The 18,553-nt window shown below is 36.9% G+C and overlaps 1 protein-coding gene across 3 annotated transcripts in view; it reads right to left on the bottom strand.

Moving 5' to 3' along the window:
- Positions 1-18,553, bottom strand: part of LOC123557586 (uncharacterized) — an 80,347-nt gene that overhangs the window by 16,029 nt on the left and 45,765 nt on the right. The gene's annotated exons all lie outside the window — the stretch shown is intronic.

Genomic DNA, 18,553 nt, shown 5'->3' on the forward strand with positions numbered 1-18,553 from the left:
TGGGATAATAGCTTAGATACAAAAACCTAAAAACAAGACGGTTATGATCCGTCTGGATCGCTAAGCTGAGTAATATGAGCTACATGTTTCAAATGTCAAACTGATTTTAAAATATTACGAAAGTAGGTCAATAGGTCACATTCGTTTAACCGTCTAGGAAATATCGTCAGATAGTTTTTGAAGTATCTTTTCTTATATAACGCGTATAAAACCTAAGTGACCCCGGGGCGGGGCTTTAAATGGACCCTGGGTCATGATTTGAACAATTTCAGTAAAGGACCACTAGATAATGGCACATGTAAAATATCTAAGCTTTGTGCCTCTCGGTTTCAGAGAAGAACTTTTTTTACTTTTCTTGTAAAACTCTATTTAAATTCAAGGACTGCAATGGGCCATTTAGTTTATCGTGGTTCTTATATGAGATGGGCGCTGTGAATATATATAATAATATATAAAATCACAATGTATATTTATTGTTCATACAACAACATTGATGGCGGATGACACAACACAGGGTTCATGGGGGCCAAGGGAGATTATTAGTATAGCTCTGGACTAAGGCAAGTGATACGGCCTACGATAGTAATGTTACAGCTTACAAAATGATTATTGACAACTATATGAGAACAAATAGTTTCTAATAAGTATAAGTAAATAATGGCATTTGAGACATGTTTCATGTGAATAATATTATTTGCGTCCTATGAAAGGAACATGGGGTGGGACCAATATTGACCCAGAGATCATAACTTTAACAATATTGGTAATCTTGTTCCATTCATTATGTCTGTTCATGAAAATGTGTACAGTTACTGTAGAACACTGTTTAAGGCGAATTCAAGAAACTTTTAAGAATTTATCGAATTCTTAAATTGTTCTTTAAACAGTTATATATTTTTGCTTAAGAACTGTTCTCAAGAATATGTATTCTAGAACTGATCTTGAAATAAAGTTCAATAATGTTTCCTGAGCTTTCATCAAGAAAAGTTGGAGAACATTATGTTCTTAAAGTGTTCAGGAACATTTCATGACCTTTGTACTTGAACAAACCTAGGATTTTTCTTGAACTGTTCATGAAAATTTGGTAGGTGTGCCCTCTGGCAGCCATGTGTTTTAACGAAGTAGAATGGCTTAAGCAATTTCGGTAGAAAGTCGCCATGAGATCATTTCTACAAAATATTTTTGAAATCCGGCTAACAGTTTCTGAATAGAAATTTTTAAAAACTTTCCTTTCGGTTGCCATGGAACCACAGTTCTAAATGGATTTAATGGATTTTAATTCTTTGGGCAATTCTGAAAAGGGATCTGTTGGAAAGTCTAGGCGTTCGTTGTGGCGTGCTCCTCCAGCAGACGACTTACCGGCGCGTCGACATACGTTACGTTATTGTTTTGATTTGTATCACTTCCACTGTTTAAAAGAGCAAAACACAATGCATTATTCTTCAATTCTCCAGACATTGTTGGTGCCTTGACCAGGATTCAGTCAGTCTCAGGATGACACTCCGAGAAACCAGTGGAAGTTCGGAATGATCACAGACCAAATCACCGGAAACGATGGCCTGACACGAGCAGTGATGCTGCGTACCCAGAACGGACATATGACTTCAAGACCTATAGTGAAGTTGTATCCATTAGAATTAATTTCTTACGATGAACCATAACGTTTTATCAAGGATATTTTCATACAATTAAACAATATAAACCCTTTTTGCCCGGAGATGTTGGAAAGTCTAGGCGTTCGTTATGGCGTCGACGTAAGTTACGTCAATGTCATATGTCAAGAATTATTTTTCTTAAGTTTGGTGTAAATCTTTCCAGTGGTTTTGAAGAAGATTTCTGAAATATAGCGATAGGGAAAATAAACCCCGCCCCCTGAATGGACTTTAATTCTCTGGGCAATTCTGAAAGGGGAGGGCACCCGACGATCATTCCTGTGAATTTTTGTGTAATAAGTCAAGTAATTTAGAAGAAGATATTTTTTTATAAATTGTTTAAGGACGGACGACCCACAACGCACGACGGACGTCGGACATTAAGCGGTAACCAAAGCTGACATTGAGCCTTTGGCTCAGGTGAGCTAAAAACTGCTTAGTAGAAAAAGAGGCATGATTTTTTAAAAAACGAAACGTAGATGTATGGAACCTGTGCAATGCTAGTCAGTTTATCACAAAGGATGAGTGTATGCAGTTTCATTCCATTCCGCTAGTGGTTACTGAGATACCTGCAGCTAACATGTATACAAAAACTTAATTAACGTCGACGATGACGCTGACGCAGACGCAGACGCAAAAGAATGTGTGAGTCCAATAGTTCTACCTATTCTTCGAATACCCGATCTAAAAAGGAACTGAAGGGAAATGTGACATTCCATTTGAAAATCCAGATTTAGATCTATGTCCATACCTTAAGTTCGGTTCTGAGTCCAATTTTATCAGCTGTTTGTAGCGAACATTAGCTATATATCTCAAAATGTCATCATACATTTCTTTGCAAATTTTAATGACGTATCTCCGCGGCGTGGTCGTCTGAAGGAAAACAAATTTATCAACCTGGATTGAAACAGTAACTATATAACAGAAAATATAGGATTTGAAAACAAATCTTCGAAGAAGACGTATATAAATTCATTTCCTTGGATTTTTTAAAGTTTAATGGCATTAATCTCATGCGATATTGAAAAAAAAAATGAACAAAGAAATGAGAAGAAAGCTGCAATCAGCAGTTGTACTAAGGTCTACGACGTTGGCGCTGTCAAACAACTCAACACTAAATCAAAACAAGTGAATGAAATATTGCCATGCAATTCAAAGTCCCCTACTGGAATGCACCTAGTTTTCTCTAATGCAGTATAACACAATGAACTGATATCTGTCAATAATGTTTAAACAAAATATTGTACTATAAATACTATATGTTATAACAAAACACTTGTATAATTTATATACACATCTACGGTTGATTTCATATGGCATCGTTGACCGATTTTCAAAAATGTATCATATAAGTTATTTATAGTAACAACAAAGGGAAATAATTCCATAAAAAATTCTATTTTATATAAGTCCACAAGAAACTCTTTACCAGGTAGAGATAGGTCAACATTCACGTAAAAATTGGATGTAACATGTTGAACCACAAAGAAACTGGTCTCGATTTTTGCCTTAGGCCAGAAACAAATTAGTTACAATATAATCTATTTATAGTAAAATAAAGGGGCGTAATTCTAAAGACAAGGGTGTCTCATGGTGGTGAACATGTGTGCCAAGTAACATCAAAATCCCGCCATGCATGAAGAAGAAATGTCATTCTTGAATTTAATCTATGACCTCTAAGTTTGACCTTGACCTTAGACCTACTGACCTGGTTCTTGCACATAACAATCCTCTTTCATGGTAGTGAACATTTATGCCAAGTTACATCAAAATCCCTCCATGCATGAAGAAGAAATGCTCCGGACAAAGTCATTCTTGTATCTGATATTAGGCCTCTAAGTGTGTCATTGACCTTAGACTTAAAGACCTGGTTCTTTAAGGTAGGGTTCTGGGTGCACGTGCTGGCCTTGACACGTTGTCTCGTCATGCGGAACACCTGTGCCAAGTAATATTAAAACCCCATTATGGATGACAGAGTTCTGGAAGGAACAGGAAAGAAACCCTATTAACCTTTGACCTTCAATTTTGACCTTGACCTTTGAACTAGGGGTCAGGGTTTTGCGCATTACACGTCCTCTTATTATGGTGAATATTTGTGCCAAGTAATTGTAAAATCCTTTCATGAATGGCAAAGTTATGGACCGAACAGGAAAAAAGCCCAGTTGAGCTTTGACCTCTGATTGTGAACTTGACCTTTGAAATGGGGTCCGAGATTTGCGCATGACTCGTTGCCTTATCATTGGGAACATTTGTGCCTAGCGATATTAAAATCATGAATGACAGAGTTATGGACCGGACACGAAACAGACCCTGTTCCTGTCATGTACACATTTGACTGCCAAGTGTGACCGTGACCTTTCAACTAGGGGTCTGAAAGTTGCGCATTACATATCGTCTTATAATGAGGTACATCTTTGCCAAGTAATATTAAAATTCCTTTATGGATGGCAGCGTTATGGACCGGACAGGAAAAAAAGCCCTGTTGATCTTTGTCGTAAAATTTTGACCTTGACCTTTGAGCTAGGGGTCCGGCTTTTGCGCAAGACACATTGTTTTAACATTGGAAACATTTGTGTCAAGTGATATTAAAATCCCTTCATGGATGACAGAGTTATTGACCGAAGATGAAAATGTGGACAGACGGAAAAGCGCATTCCTACGGTGCCCCTAAAGTGACATGTAACACTTTTTTTCCAATTAGGTAATGTGAGAGTTTTTTTTTTATTTCGTTTAAACGAAATAACTATTTGTATTGAAATGATTTCGTTTAAACGAAATAACTTATTTCGTTTAAACGAAATACGTTATTTCGTTTAAACGAAATCATTTCGTTAAAACGAAATTATTTCGTTTAAACGAAATAAAAAAAGTCTCACATTACCTAATTGGAAAAAAAGTGTGTAACGTGTCACTTTAGGGGCACCGTACATTCCTATAGTCCCCGAAACTGGTTTTCAAGCAGTAGAGGACTAATAAACGATTACGTCTTGCAATGTCGTGATGTAACAATATACTAGATAAATTGAGAAAAGAGTCCAATGTATTGGTGTTTCACTCCTGACTGAAACTACAGGAGTCGCCGTGGTAATTCTTATTTTATCTCTAATAAGATTCGAGCATTTTCTTTGGTTAGTAGACGGCCACGTGGTGACAGAGGGTGAATATATAGATTTTCTTGTCATTCTATGTTATGAATAAATGGTCGATAAAACAAAACAATCATAGGCTTTGTTAGTGCTCCTCCTTAAAACATGTTTTGAAAGTATGATATATATGAGTATTCGGCAAACGCCTCGAAATATATCTATCAAACTTACCCCACATATTTCCATGTCAGGTACTAACAAACACAACAAGCAAATTCGATGAATTGGTATCCTCCACCGAAAGGGTTTGTGGTGAGGAATGGCAAAAAATATATTTCGCAAAAAGTTGGTCAAAATCAAGGTCAAAATCAAGTTAAACTGGAACGAAATATTGTCTTTGAGTGGTTTGGCATCAAGTGTTGCTGTTTAACATGTACATTTGAACTTAAAAGAACAGATGCCCTTAAGAGAACACAATCAAGTAAGATATCTTGAACATGGCTAGGGGCAAGGTTGATAAGTTACAACTTAACATGTTGAAGGCTTGAACATTTTTATAAAAAAAAGGAATGGAAATATATATATATGTATATATATAAATATATGTTTATATATTTTTGGAGGGGGCGGGGGATGTGAACGGGTGAGGAAACAAAACTTCACGTTGATTATAAATATTGATGGAAAATTAAAAATGAAAAAAAAATGGGGGAAGAGGGGGGGGGGGGGGGGGGGGGGGCAGAGGATGCATGATCGGTGGTGGGCATGACTGGGTGGAGGAGCTAGGTGGGGGAATGGTTCAACTTGCATGTTGATAAATATTCATGGAAGGTTTGAAAAAATCTTAATAAGGAATATATTGTTTTTTGGCGGGGTGTGTGTTGGGAGGGGGAAGGGATGTGACCAAGGTAAGGGGGTGACTAGCTGTTTATAATAAATGTTCATGGCAAAAAAGAATGAAAGAAATTTAATGAAATTCTTCCAAATGGTAAGTTTGTTATGTACAAATATGTGGAATTTTATACAATTAAATGGCAATAACTCTGAAGTTACAAAAGAAATCCAAACGAAACTGTGTGTGCACAACCACATTATGGTGCTCTAAATTCTGTTTAAGTTTCATAGTTCTAGGTCAAATATATCAAAAGTTATGATGCAGAAATTGCCATATTGATAGTACCCTATATAGTTAACACTTATATAAATATTCCCAACCACTTCCTAGATATGGCTCCGGACGAACGGACGGAAAGACGGACGGACGGACGAACGGACGGATGGACAACGCCAAAATTATATCCCTCCGGCTTTCGTCAGGGGATAATAATAATTTATGAAGGGAATCCAATGGCGACCATAAATACAATACACACAACACAGAACTGCTCGAAACACCCAAATTATCTAGTTTGACCTCAGCTGTTAGAAATTTACCAAATGATGTAAAATGTGCAAACACAACTTAAAACAATAACATAGAAAATAAAGCAAGCAAGAAAGACATACATACAAACAGGCAGACAGACAGACAGACAGACAGACAGAAAAATTAGTAACAATTTATGATGAAGACAAACCATTTGTCCTGTATAAAGTTCCACTGTGTAGAACCTATATTCCTGTCTGGTATCTAGCGGTATGCACATCACGCGTCCTGGCATATAGCATTCCAGACCACTAGTTCTACATCGGACACCAACCAACACATAATCGCCGATCTAAATGCATGAATTATCATATTTATTATCCATTTTGTGTATGTAACCCTTACACTGCTAAATATTTTTAGTATATACATGTTGTGTATCTTTCAATTAGGACCAGTACCGTTGACTTTTAAAAGGGGTACTAACCAAAATGATACTGACTGAATAGCGAACAGTACAGATTTTGCCCGCACAGGCAGAAACAACCGAGTCCAGCATGATAAGGGTTGTTAAAGAACAAAGTATATTGTTTTAAATGACAATTTAAGATAAGAGATTACTTTTTCCCTTCCCTTAGGTTGTCTTGTAAAAGGTATACCGTGTTCCAGACTGGATAACTACACTACCTGAACAAGACCAGAAAGAATATGCCATTGTACATGGTATACCCTACCCCTAAGTATAATGTAAGAGTTCATTAAAGAGCTCATGGCACTATGAGTTCTACTCACTCACACTGTATCTCCACTAACTAAATAGTGTCCACGAAACTGTGAACTCTACTTGGTAAATAGTGTTCACGTCACTTTGAATACTAATCATTAGTGTTCATGGCACTGTAAGCTCTTCTCAATGAGTAATGTTCTCGACACTTTGAGTTCAACTCACTACACAGTATTCACGGCACTGTGAGTTCCACTCATTGCACAGTGTTCACGGCACTTTAGGCTCTTCTCACTGAATAAATAATGTTCTCAGCACTTCAAGTTTAACTCACTTAACAGTATTCACTGCACTCTGAATTCTACTCATTCAATAGTGTTTACGGCACTGTAAGCTCTTCTCAATGAGTAGCGTTCTCGGCACTTTGAGTTCAACTCACTCCATAGCATTCACGGCACTGTGAGTACCACTCATTACACAGTGTTCACGGCACTGTGAGCTCTTCTCAATGAGTAATGTTCTCGGCACTGTGTGTTCAACTCACTCTACAGTATTCACGGCACTGTGAGTTCAACTCACTCCATAGCATTCACGGCACTGTGAGTACCACTCATTACACAGTGTTCACGGCACTGTGAGCTCTTCTCAATGAGTAGTGTTCTCGGCACTTTGAGTTCAACTCACTCCATAGCATTCACGGCACTGTGAGTACCACTCATTACACAGTGTTCACGGCACTGTGAGCTCTTCTCAATGAGTAGTGTTCTCGGCACTTTGAGTTCAACTCACTCCACAGTATTCACGGCACTGTGAGTTCCACTCATTACACAGTGTTCACGGCACTGTGAGCTCTACTCAATGAGTAATGTTTTCGGCACTTTGCGTTCAACTCACTCCACAGTATTCACGGCACTGTGAGTTCCACTCATTACACAGTGTTCACGGCACTGTAGGCTCTTCTCACTGAATAAATAATTTTCTCGGCACTTTAAGTTTAACTCACTTAACAGTATTCATTGCACTCTGAATTCTACTCATTCAATAGTGTTCACGGCACTGTGAGTTCTACTCGCCACTCACTAAAGCGAGTTAAGGATAACATGATGTAATAGGCTTCAATTTCACCAAAAGCGTACATACAACTTGATAATGTAAGCTTTATAAATGTCAAACGATAGAAATAAGATGCATATTGACAAGTTATATAGTGACAGAAGTCTCAAAAATTTCCTTTACATTACCTCCCCTGATAATTTTAGTTTTTCATGAGTTATCTCCCCTGAAAACTAGAAAAAAAGATTTTCTCCTTTTCCATACGGGGAATTTTAGATTTCTTTATGATATTTGTATCAGAATCATATAATGCAGCTTTCTACCGCAAATTTTTCTCGAAACTCAAGTTCAGATTCTCATAATCAAAGAAATTATATATTTCCCATAGGCATTAATGTTAACTTCAATACCGATTATCTGCCCCAAAATGATAAAATTTGAAAAATCTCTCGGTGAAAAGTTTTTAATTTTGAATGTCTTTAAAGTGACCAAATTTCATTTAAATATTACCATCCAGTTACAAGATATGAAATATGGCTATTACACCATGTTATCCTTAAATGCTCTGTGATTTCTGCTAAAAAAGTGTTTATGCGACTGTTAGTTTAATATTTATAATTAAATAGTAATTTTCCCTACTCACTAAGTAGAGTTCAATACAGCGATAGTTCTACTCTATAGTGTGCACAATGAGTTCAACTCATTGAGTGGTGATCATGGGACTGTGAAATTTATTCATCAAAGAGTGTTCATGGCACTGGAATTATACCAGATGAGTAGTGTGCACGGCACAGTGAATTTTACCCGATGAATAATGTGCATGGCACTGTGAATTCTACCCGATGAATAATGTCCACGGCACTGTGAATTCTACCCGATGAATAATGTGCACGGCACAGTGAGTTCTTTCCGATGAATAGTGTGCACGGCACTGTGAATTATACCCGATGAATAATGTGCACGGCACTGTGAATTATACCCGATGAATAATGTGCACGGCACTGTGAATTCTACCAGATGAGTAATGTGCACGGCACTGTGATTTCTACCCGATAAATAATGTGCACGGCACTGTGAATTCTACCCGATGAATAATGTGCACGGCACAGTGAATTCTACCCGATGAATAATGTGCACGGCACTGTGAATTCTACCCGATGAATAATGTGCACGGCACAGTGAGTTCTTCCCGATGAGTAATGTGCACGGCACTGTGATTTCTACCCGATGAATAATGTGCACGGCACTGTGAATTCTACCCGATGAATAATGTGCACGGCACTGTGAATTCTACCCGATGAATAATGTGCACGGCACTGTGAATTCTATCCGATGAATAATATACACGGCACTGTGAATTCTACCCGATGAGTAGTGTACATGGCTCTATGAGTATTACTCATTAAAGAGTGTTCACAGCACTGTGGGTTTTACTCACTGAGTAGTTAACAAGAATTGAGAATTGTTCATGGTAATGTGATTTCTACTCAATTGATAGTGTTCACAGCACTGAGGTACTCATGGCTCTGCGAGTACTACACACTGCGTAATGTTCACAATACTGTTCTACTTACCGAGAGATACGTGTACACGGCATTTTGAGTTCTACTAAATGAGTAGTTTTCACGGCACTGTAAGTTCTGCTAACAGAGTAGTTTTCACGGCACTGTAAATTCTACTCACTAAACGGTGTTCCTGTCACTGTGAGTTCTACTTAATGTATGGTGTACATGACTCAGTAAATACTTCTCAGAATACAGTATTTTAAACAGCAATATTGTACTCTGACTGATCATTTCTCATTGAAGTTGTGCTGAGAACTACTCACTGCATACTGTCCTCTGAGAGGCTGTATAGAGTATTGCTCACTGAATATTGCCCACGAATTAGTGTTAACATTGAGTATTACCCACCGATCCCTGCTAAGTATGCATATCTTCCGACACAAAACAGATAAGTATCTGTAACTTGACGAATGGCGTTAAAACTAAGAATCGTCGATAAACAGAATCACGCGTTTTATGTTTATCTATTTATTTTTATTCTTTTAATTAATAAAGTCAAGTTTATGGTTATTATTACATCAAGAGCTCTCGAAGGACAGTCGTGATCGATAATTTAGAAGCCTTGTCACTAAAACAAAATTAAAATAATGAAGCCCTAAATGTAAACAAGTGACCGACAACCATGGTTCACAGTCTAATCATGGAGAATATTTCTGTGTAGTACTAAAAAAATTAATTCAATGCAATTAGAAGTAATGGAGCAGAAACAAAGGTTTACTGGACCTTCAATAGTGACATTGACCTCTGACCGACAACCATGTGTCATGTGCATGACATATAGAACTTGTATTTGAACTTGAACAGTGACCTTGACCTGTAACAGACAAGCATAGATCATGCGTTTACACATTGTCTCATCATGGGGAACTTTTGTGTGTCGCGTTCGGATAATACATCAATTCATATAAAAGCTATGGAGCAGAAACATTGTTCCTTGACCTTTAATAGTGACCTTGACCTTTGACCTACAAGCGTAAGTTATGTACGTGCATAATCTACATATTTCCCTCTATACACATACCCAGTCTTATGCACCTAACTTAAATACGTTTGGAGTTAACGCTGATCGAGACTTGCGTACGGACGGGTGGACGGACAGAGGGCATTCCTGTAGTGCCCTCCTGTGTTCCACCGGTAGGGGACTAATAACCACAACAGGGGCGACAATTTTGAGTCATAGAACATGTCCTTCTTATGATGCTTAATGAGATAACAGATCCTAAGCTGAAAAAAGGGGCATAACTTTGTGGAAAAGCAAAAACAAAAACATGAATTACTGCATGTCACATCATCACAGAGATCAACTGTGCGAACAACTGGATGCTGAGAAACTAGCTTACATTGTACATATAAATCTAAACAACAACAAAAATGCTAAGAAGTCGAAAATTGGGCATACATCTGTGAAAATGCAAACAAGAGTTATTGAACATGTGCACTGCACATCAGTTCATGGACAAGTGTGTGAAGTTAAAAGGGACACAACTCTATGAAAATGCAAAATAAAGTCAAGCTACCTGTACACTGCATGTCCGATCATCATAAGGTTCAAGTTTATGAAGTTGTTTCAATTCATTCTCACAAAGCTTACTAATGTAGCATCTTAACATAAAGAAGAGGGTCATGATGACCCTGGATTGCTCACCTGAGTAATATGAGCTTCATGTTCCAAACTTCAAACTGATGCTAAAATATTAAGAAAGTAGGTTACATTCATGGTCACTAAAAGTCAGTGTTAAGATCGGTGTGCAAAACTGTGTATGTCATCAAATTTTCAAGGCTCTATCTAAAAAACAAAAAAAGTAGCTCAGTAGGTCAAGTTCACAGTCAAGTGACCCCTAATTACTTGGAGTCATTAGGTATTTAAAATTAAACAGTCCAGGAAATATTTTCAGATATCTTTTAAGTATTTTTTCTTATTTAACTTGTATACAAGTGTCCCCGAGGGCGGAGCCTCTTTTCACCCAAGGGACATAATTTGAACAGTCTAGTTTAGAAAATCACTAGGCAATGCTACATACCAAATATCAAAGGTCTAGTTCTTGAACTTTCAGACAAAAAGATTTTTGAAGTTCTTTCCTATATAAGTCTGTGTAAATCTTGGGACCCCCAGGAGAGGGCATCTTTTCACCCTAAAGACATAATTTGAATAATTTTGGTAGAGGACTACTAGGCAATTCGACATACCAAATGTCAAAAACCTAGGCCTTGCAGTTTCAGGCAAGAAGATTTGTAAAGATTTTTTTCCTATATAAGTCTATGTAAAACTTGGGACCCCTGGATGGGGCCTCTTTTTACCTCAGGGACATAATTTGAATAACCTTGGACCACTAGGCAATGCAACATACCAAATATCAAAAGCTTAGGACTTATGGTTTCAGACAAAAAGATTTTTGTTTAAAGAAATCCTATATAAGTCTACGTTAAACTTTGGACCCCGGGGCCGGGCCTCTTTTCACTTAAGGGACATAATATAATTAAACAGTCTTGGTAGAGGACCACAAGACAATGCTACATACCAAATATTAAATGCTTAAACCTTGAAGTTTCAGACGAGAAGATTTTTAAAGACTTTTCCTATATAAGTCTATGTAAAACTTGGGACCCCCTTGGCGGGCCTCTTTTCACCTCAGGGGCATAGTTTGAACAACCTTCATAGAGAACCATTACATGATGTTACATGCCAAATATCAAGGCTCTACGCCTTGCGGTTTAAGACAAGAAGATTTTTTAAGTTTACCTTTCGGTTCTCATGGCAACCAGGGTTCTGTGTGGAATTCAATTATTTGAACAATTCTTGAAGGGGACCACCCAAGAAACATCCAGACTAAGTTTCATCAACTTCCACCAAATGATTTCAGAGGAGATGTTGTTTAAAGGAAAATGTAGACGGAAGGACGACGGACGGACGCCAGACGGTGAGCGATCATAATAGCTCACCCCGAGCACTGTGTTCAGTGAGCTAAAATTTTAATCTAAATTGCTAAGCAGAAAAAGGGGCATCACCTTGAACAAGTGTGAGATACCAGCTTATTCACAAAACATAACCCAAAATTGTTAAGTCGAAAAAGGGCCATAACTTTGTGAAGTGTCAATATAGAGTAACGGAACACGTGCAGTGCATGTTACACTGTCAGCGTGAACAAATGGTGGTTATTGATATACTAGCTTACATACAAAAACTTTATCAAATCAAAATGCAGATGTCAACACGGATGCAGATGCGAACGCCGACGAATGGGTTAATACAATAGCTCTTCCTATTCTTTGAATAATCGAGATAAAGCGGATGCTGAATGTTTATTTGGTGAGATAAAATATTTTAGTATATGAAACAGTACCATCAGGCGCATACCTTTACGCAGATACACAGCTGAGTAGTGAAAGTCTGACAACCATACACAATTAAATGGCTAATCTATTTGGCTGCAATAGGAAGTCTGTATCATGCAATAGAGATGGTTTCATACGCAATTATTACTCACTTCATGTTTAGTTTGAAGAACAATAAACTCCGGTTATAGCGAACTCTTCGGGACGAGCAAATGTGTTCGTTATAGCCCGAGTTTGTTATAACCATAAAGCGAACGTGTTCCTTATATCCAGTCACAAATCACAAATACGGCGCGGATAGCTACGTCTAGCCACGGATAGAAACGTAGTAATCCGTATTGATCCGTACCTGATTTATACGGATTGATGCGGATTACTACTTTAAGATACGGCTCAGGTACGGATTGATACGGATTACTACGTTTCTATCCGTGGCTAGACGCAGCTATCCGCGCCGAATGTGTGACTGGGTATTATATAGGTATTATTTGTATTGTAAACTGATTTATATAATTAGTTGATTTAACGTGCATTGAAATTCACCTATTGTCTTCGTTTTTCATAACAATTTAGGTTCCTTTTGCAATTTATTTCATTATCCTATCATTTCATTGCTTATTTTGTGATAATCCTTATCATATCGAAATATTACAATCATACGCCGTCTATGCTAACGGTTAAAGGAGGAAATTACAATATTAAAATACAATGTCAAAAATGACAAAATATAGGTTGAGAAATCAGAAATGTTCGATTTTCAAGCCTAACAGCTTTTTGTATAAATTGCAGACGTAATTTGTCACGCATAATAATTATTACTTTATTTTCAGATAGCATAGATATATCTTATAATTGTACTTAAATGTATGAAATTATCAACTATTCGATAGAAAATGAAATCCAATAGAAATCAAATAATTACACCTAGTTAAATCCTACGCGTATTACCCAGGTAGTCATACGATACCCGTATTATAGTATTTGACAATAAAAAATAAATCTTCTCTTTCTTTATGATTCATTTGGTGATAAAATATTTTTAGTGACCTAACAGTTAACTGAATTATATGTATTACATTTCAGAAGACACTAAACAACATTCTTAAAAATTATCAAATCAAGATTTCAGTGTAATACTTGGTTTATGATGTCGTTCAGATATATCAACAATCACGCTACGTTTATGATATATGTTTTACGATTCAGTGTCTACCGAATGCTTATGTTAATGCCTAAAGTTTTCATACTTTCGCACTTCGCCATTGTGATCTCGCGCTTCGCCTTCGTGATTTCGCGTTTCACCTTCTCCATCATGTGCAGACGATGCGCGAAGCGCGGGATCTATATGGCAAAGCTCGAAATCATGATAGCGAAGCGCGAGATCACGATGACAAAGCGCGAAATCGAGAATTAATCGTTCGCCATCGCACTTCACACTTCGCAAAAACGCGCAAAGGTCATACGCAATGTGCTCTCAGCGCAAAATTATGATGTCTTCGCCCTCGTTATCCCGCGCTTCGTATATCGCTAAAGAAGGCGAAGCGCAAGATCACAAAGACGAAACTAAAACTAGAAATAAATTAAAATGTATAAGAAAAATTTTGAAGAATACTGTTTTCGTTGAAAAAAAGATAAGGGAAATACCCTGAACGAAGTCGTCGCTGATATTTGCCGGAATGCTTCCCTATGAAAGGTATCAGTTTCATGTAAGGTACATTTGTAAAGTATCATGGACCTTAGCATTCCTTTGTTGTCTAGTGTTATGGAACAACTATCGTATATATACTTAAAGACATATCTCTTGTCATGAATGAAATATCCAATCATAAATCATAATAATATTTTGAAAGTGTGTTACCGATGGATATATTTCAGGGTCATTCCAGACTACATGTCAATTAATATTATATATTTTACCTTTAGCGTGGGCCATGGTACAGCGCCACCTACGTTGATCACGTGATTAGTTGGCACGTCTTGTGATTGGATGTTGTAGAAAATAACGCGATGAGTACCTTCTTCTGATGTGATGCCACTTGTAATAAAACCTGTTAAGAAAGTGTGCAGAGGATCAAAATCTTTCACCAAGTAGACATTTGCTGCAAAATTTTACGCAACAACTGAAAATGAAAGATCATTTTTGTTCGGGACCGAAAGATATTTTGACGCTATAAATCTTATTCCACGTTTATATAAACCTTACCCGTTTTTTTGATTCTGCAAAAGTGAAACATTCAGTGTATAATACCATTTATATTTCACTCCAGTTTTCAACAACGCATTGAATTACATGTATTGAAACGATGCTGAATTCCCCATATATCGTAGTGCAGCTAAACGAAGAACATGGCTAACTCATTGAGTAACATTCAGTTTAAGTGATGTTTTTCGACAAAAAGTTTTTTGCACTAAACATTAAGGACACTCGTTGAGTACAATGAGTACAGTTCAATGCTATTATTGATTTAAATATGCTATGCAAGCAAAACTGTTGAAGACAATATTGTAACTGAAACTGAATAATTTGATTAAAAGCTTATTTTTATACATTGATATATTCAATGGCGCTGTACATAATACTACTACTAATAATAATAATAACAACAACAACAATAATAATAATAATAATAACAATAATAATTATAGTTAATTCAACAATATTAATAATGACAATAATAATAATAACAGCTAGTCTTATTGTAACAAACAATCATGACCGCACCCGTCCCCTTGAGGTCATTTTACCCCTATTTCGAATACCAGTGCGTAAAGCATCTGGTACGCCAAGACGAGCTGCATATAGAGGTTCAAACCCCCAGGTTAATGGAGCCATCATATACTAATTAAGAAAGAAATACTACACACTACCATATAAATATACAAATACAGCCATACAACCATGTGCGTTTATTAAACCAACCTTGGAAATATAAATGTTGAAATGTAAAACCTTGTAATGTACAAGCATTTAAGTACTATCACCTGCTGCTTTTTTGTTTGAATGTGTCAAGTGATTTACTTTTGTGTAGTTCTAACTCCAAAGTTTTGGACCAATAGTACAGAAACTTCTGGCGTTAAAAGTTTTGAACTTGTTGTATGGAACAACATAACGACATTCAGAATTTTCAGGTGATCTCAAACCTTTTCTACTTTTCTACTAGGAGTATACTGTTAACAACAGGATCATGATGGCCCTATATCGCTCATCTGTGAGTTTAGTTACTTGCTTGAACAAATTTCTTTGCTAAAGCTTCAAAAGAAACAAAAAGAAAAAAAGGAGTAGGTCATGGTAAAGATTATTCAAGAAAACGACTGTAATCTGTTAAAAATTATACCGGTAGTCCAAATCTGAGTAGTGTTTACTGATCCAGTACTGATTATTTTGGATACTAAACCGCAGAGAGCAATAGAACAGTTGTGTAAAAAGTGTCAAGGCTTTAATACACTCAGTTCCAAAAGAAAGTGTGCACTTAGTTTTCTGTTATTTTTTCTCGGTTATTTTCATGAAAACTTATAATGTTTGGTACCAAAATTTAAATCAGTTCGTAAACAAATTGGTGTGCATTTTAGATTTTGAGTTATACCTGAGAGTTAGTGTATGAAAAAAATGAAACAGAAACGTCGGGGAATTTTTTTAAATATTTAAACTTAAAAAGTGCACACTTTCTTTTGGAACTGAGTATACATAAACAATAAACAGTACAGTTCCATTGAATCACTAAAATGACCATTCATAGGAGAGTCATGATAGTTTTATGAACAGTACTTTTTCATGAGATAACTGAGTAATAGTCAACGATTGAGCACTTTTTATGGACAATCACGAATTCTTAAATAAATAGTCAATGTATTTTCATTATAGAGCTAAGTAAATGGTCAATGAGGTACGTCACATACAAAAATTGCGGCGAATGCCTATCTGTATAGACATTAGACATTCGTATAGACATTGCCAACTACATGCACCCATGATCGAGTACTTGTTATGAAAGCACTGTTAAATTCATAATGATTTCTTAAAACGACGTCAACTTTAACTTTAATAATGTTATACCAAATTTATGTAATGGCTTTATTTCACTCCCTTGGCGTCAAACATGTGATAAATGTGCATTCCGTGACGAAGCGTAAACTTATAACGCATGTTTCACATTTTCACTCCGTAACATCCTCAATAGCCTATTGGTAGAGCGTACGCTTTGTGGGTTCGATCCCCGGCCGCGTACCAGTAGCTCCCTTGCTTGGCGCTCAGCATTAAAAGTGAAACTGGCCTTTTCTCTCACATATTCTTAGCGATGGATTCCATAGGAATTTATGGAATTCCTTCAGGGCCATCGTTTTAGATCATTATTAGTTAAATAGGATATTCCTTCCGATTTTTATGAACCTTAGTCCAACTATAGCACAACGGTTCCTATTTATTTTTCCATCGTACTGGCAACAGTACGTTATCAGTGAACGCCGCAACCTAGGACGCCAAAATGCCAAAATACCGCCGTTATGAGTCTACTAAAATGTCTGGTTACGAGCCTCGCATTTTATTATTTTATTCAACTCGTTTGGCAAATTCAATACGAAAAGAGACGCTCATGTAATACCCTTTATGCGTCCACAGCGTGCGATCTTACAGGTAGCACACTTTTCCTCTCACGTTTAACACTCCTTTATTGACGACAAAAGCTAGAATGGAGGTTTGACGGGTACTCTTCAATTAGAATTTTCATTTAGTATCGAATATGTTTCGGAATTGTGTTTGCTTTCGGACGCAACAAACTCAACAAACTCAACAATTCATTCTTATTTGAATAATTTCAGTAGCTTTTATGACTGTTCGACTTTTTATCATTTATCAGTTGCAATGGAATATTTGCAAACTGACATTAAAAAGGATTTAGCCGCATGTTTGATCCCTGACAACGCTGTTATGTTCGTATGACAATCTTGTTTTTATATTTACCAACATATGAAATAGATGTAGGAATGAAAATGATAATGATAATAATAAAAGAGTTCATTTTCTAATCACAGGCAATCGTCCTATCAAGTTTGACGACTCCATGTCCAACCAAAATTACATGTATTTGTTAATCCACCAAATGGTCTAAAGTCGGACGAGCCAACCGACAGATCGGGGGTTGTTCAAAACGGGCGCGTGTGTGTGTTGGGGGAGGGGGGGGGGGGGGGGGGGGGGGGGGAGGGATGGGAGAGAGAGATAGAGGCATAGTAATGATAAAAATCAACATGACAATGGTTTTTGAATTCTGCTCTACAAGCTCTTAAAAGTGCATTTAGAACCAAATCCAATAATCGATCGGAGTTTTCAATGACTGGTTTGTGTGCCTGTAGAATAAGAACAGGAACAATTTACTATCTATTCTGATTTTATCTAATGACCCAGTTATTTGTAATAAATCACCAGCAGGTTGATAATCATCATAATACCAGAACAAACAACTACGAGAATATTTTACGTGCCGTTTCCCGGCTTGCATTTCCTTCTCAAAATACAGTTAAATATCAGAACATGTCGTAGGTAGTGAGAAACTTGTACGAACACGCATACGTGCAGCATATTCAATATAAACTGCAAAATCATCTCATGTGTCATAAAAATTGAAATTTTTAACTATATTTACAGGTACTCAATCATATTTAGGTAAAAGTGGGTATTTTGGCACTCAGCTGTTTATTGCAACTTCTCCAATGGTCTAGTGGGGTTAACTAATTAGATAGGAACCGATATGTGGGTCTCTTTGATTATAACTGATTGGTGG

The sequence above is a fragment of the Mercenaria mercenaria genome, chromosome 5 (genome assembly GCF_021730395.1).
Source record: "Mercenaria mercenaria strain notata chromosome 5, MADL_Memer_1, whole genome shotgun sequence".
NCBI lineage: Eukaryota > Metazoa > Mollusca > Bivalvia > Venerida > Veneridae > Mercenaria > Mercenaria mercenaria.